Source organism: Rhineura floridana, chromosome 6 (assembly GCF_030035675.1).
Source record: "Rhineura floridana isolate rRhiFlo1 chromosome 6, rRhiFlo1.hap2, whole genome shotgun sequence".
Lineage (NCBI taxonomy): Eukaryota > Metazoa > Chordata > Lepidosauria > Squamata > Rhineuridae > Rhineura > Rhineura floridana.
This window is the reverse complement of record NC_084485.1, coordinates 85,568,498-85,571,567: the sequence shown is the minus strand read 5'-3', so window position 1 is coordinate 85,571,567 and position 3,070 is coordinate 85,568,498.

Genomic DNA, 3,070 nt, shown 5'->3' with positions numbered 1-3,070 from the left:
GGATCTTCAAAAGAGCCCATACAATTCCTAACAGTCTGCTTTATGTTAAGTGGAATGTTTGTAACAAGCAATAATGCCAATGCTGTTTTTTTGCTCTAGGAGCAAAATAGTCATTATGACGACAGCCTGAGAATAGTAGTCCATGTAGATAAAGCATGCAGAGTGCTCCTCCTCACAGTGGAAGCTAAACCACCCCCATGTGCATGAGCGCACATACACATAATGGTCTGGCTCCAAATAAATGCACAGCAAGTGGTATGTGCCTATAGCAGCTCTAGACAGGTTTCTAGAACAGCAATTTTTTAGTCTCACTCTCTCTCTCACTGTCTCTCACACTCTCTCTCACACACTCTCACTCACTCTCTCACACTCACTCACTCACACACACACACACTCACACACACACCCTACCTACCTCTTCTGAGACAGAGGGACATTTTGAAAACATTTGGGTAAGTAGCTAGGGGAGGCAAAAAAATAGCCATTTACTTATACAGGAGAAAGTAAGAAAGTACATTCACAAATGGTACTGCACAAGGATGGTTGCTACGTTTACTTGGTTTTCATGATGATCCCAGTGCCTGGGGTGAAATTAGGTTTCACCTCCTTTCATCCAGGTCCCACATTACAGTCTTTACCAGGGGTAGCCAACCTGATGCCCTCCAGTACCATTCCCATCATCCCTGACCACTGGCCACATTGGTTGGGGCCCATAGGAGTCATTCCAACATCTGGAGGACTAACCCAGTCCATATAGTCTGTCCCACAAAAAATAGTGATCATGCACCAACACTGGTGTTTACTTTTACCAGCTAGATAGTGCATACACTAAGTTTCATAGTGGGGAGCTTAGGGAGTTGCTCTAGGTCTGTCAGAAGAGGAAACCTTTTTGTGGTTGAAACCAGTGGGCATAATAACCTTTCCAAAGTAACTCAGATATGAAGTGGCTTAAAACTATATGAAAATGCTGACAATGCTGAAAATGAAATGAACTGCCTCCAAGTCAGTCCTGACTTATGGCGACCCTATGAATAGGGTTGTCATGGTAAGTATATTCAGAGGGGGGTTGCCATTACCTCCCTCTGAGGCTGAGAGGCAGTGATTGGCCCAAGGTCACCCAGTGAGCTTCATGGGTGTGTGGGGATTCGAACCCTGGTCTCCCAGGTCATAGTCCAACACCTTAACACTACACCACATTGGCTCTGTAAAACAAGATATAAAAAACCAAATATTTACAAACTGAAAGACCACATGTTGCTTTTAAACAGATTACAGCCATCTTTACAAGGAGGGGGGAAAACAATAAGCATTGTGTAATAACACAAAGCAAACACACTTATGTCTGTTGCTGTGACCTTTAGGAGCCTAGACAAACTGACTGGGGAGATGGCCAGACTTGGGTCTGCCTTAACAAAGGGCAGCAGTCACTCATTTCCAAATGTAAGCTCATTTGTAACATACATAATATTAACCCATGCTGCTGAATAATTTATTAATGCACTCTTGTCCCAGCTCAGTGCAGGCTAGGGAATGATCTTAGCTTATACATTTTCTATGAAATGGCACTTAACATAAGAAGAGCCTGCTGGACCAGACCAATGGCCATCTAGTCCAGCATCCTGTTCTCACAGTGGCCAACATCCATGAAAAACCCACAAGCAGGACCTGAGTGCAAACAGCACTCTCCCTCCTGTGGTTTCCAGTAGCTGGTATTTGGAGGCATATTGCCTCCACTTTTGAAAGCAGAGCACAGCCATCATGGTTAGTAGCCACTGATAGCCTTTTCCTCCACAAACTTGTCTAATCCTCTTTTAAATCCATCCAAGTTGGTGGCCATCACTGCCTCTTGTGAGAGTGAATTCCATTGTTTAACTATGTATTGTGTAAAGAAGTCCTTTCCTTTGTCTGCTCTGAATCTTCCAACATTCAGCTTCATTGGATGCCCATGAGTTCTAGTGTTATAAGGAGAAAAACCTTTCTATATCCTCTTTCTCCATGCCACGCCTAATTTTATACACTTCTATCATGTCACCTCTGACACGCCTTTTCTCTAAACTAAAAAGCTCCAAATGCTGCAACCTTTCCTTATAGGGGAATGGCTCCATCCCCTTGATCATTTTGGTTGTCCTCTTCTGAGCCTTTGCCAGCTCTGCAATATGCTTTTTGAGGTGAGGTGACCAGAACTGTACACAGTATTCCAAATGCAGCCACACCATAGATTTATATAATGGCATTCTGATATTGGCAGTCTTATTTTCAATACCTTTCCTAATTATCCCTAGCATGGAATTTGCCTTTTTCACAGCTGCTGCACACTTGGTCGATGTCTTGATTGAGCTATCCACTACGACCCCAAGGTCTCCTTCCTGCTCAGTCATCGCCAGTTCAGGCCCCATGAACCTATATGTGATATGAAGATGTTTTTGCTCCAATATGCCTAACTTTACACTTGTTTACATTACACCGCAATAACATGTACAATGGGTTCCAAGTTGCACACAGCCTCCAGGGTGAACCAAGTCCTCAGAGACTTGTCATTCACTCATTTTCCATCCCTCAGTTTCCCTGGCTCCAGGAAGCAGTCTGTAAAGTTCCCTACCTCACCATTTGGTTGTGCTTGGATCTCTCTACATTACTAACAGGTGTGTGGATTGCAAGAAATCTTTAAATGGAAGCATTCTCAGAGGTACAATGCAACCTCTACTATGGTTCAAGGATGGCCCCCTCCCTACTGTACCACAGTTTACACAGTTTTATAGATTAGTGGTGCGAGTCCAGAGAAGGGCATTTTCCATTGTGGCACCCAATATGCAGGTGCTCTCTACTGAAATCAGGCAGGCACCTATTTGGTGGTGCTTTTGTCAACAGATAAGCCCGTTTATCTTGGCTTTCTCCAACCACTAGTACTGGTCTTGGATGACTTGGTTATTGTGATGCTTTCACTGACAGTTTTGGTTTTATATTGTGAACCAAGTAATATTGTTATTACTGCAAATAAAAAGCATTTTTAACATAAAATAAACCATATTACCATTTTCCCAGCAAGCCCACAAATAACTACCACCAGACA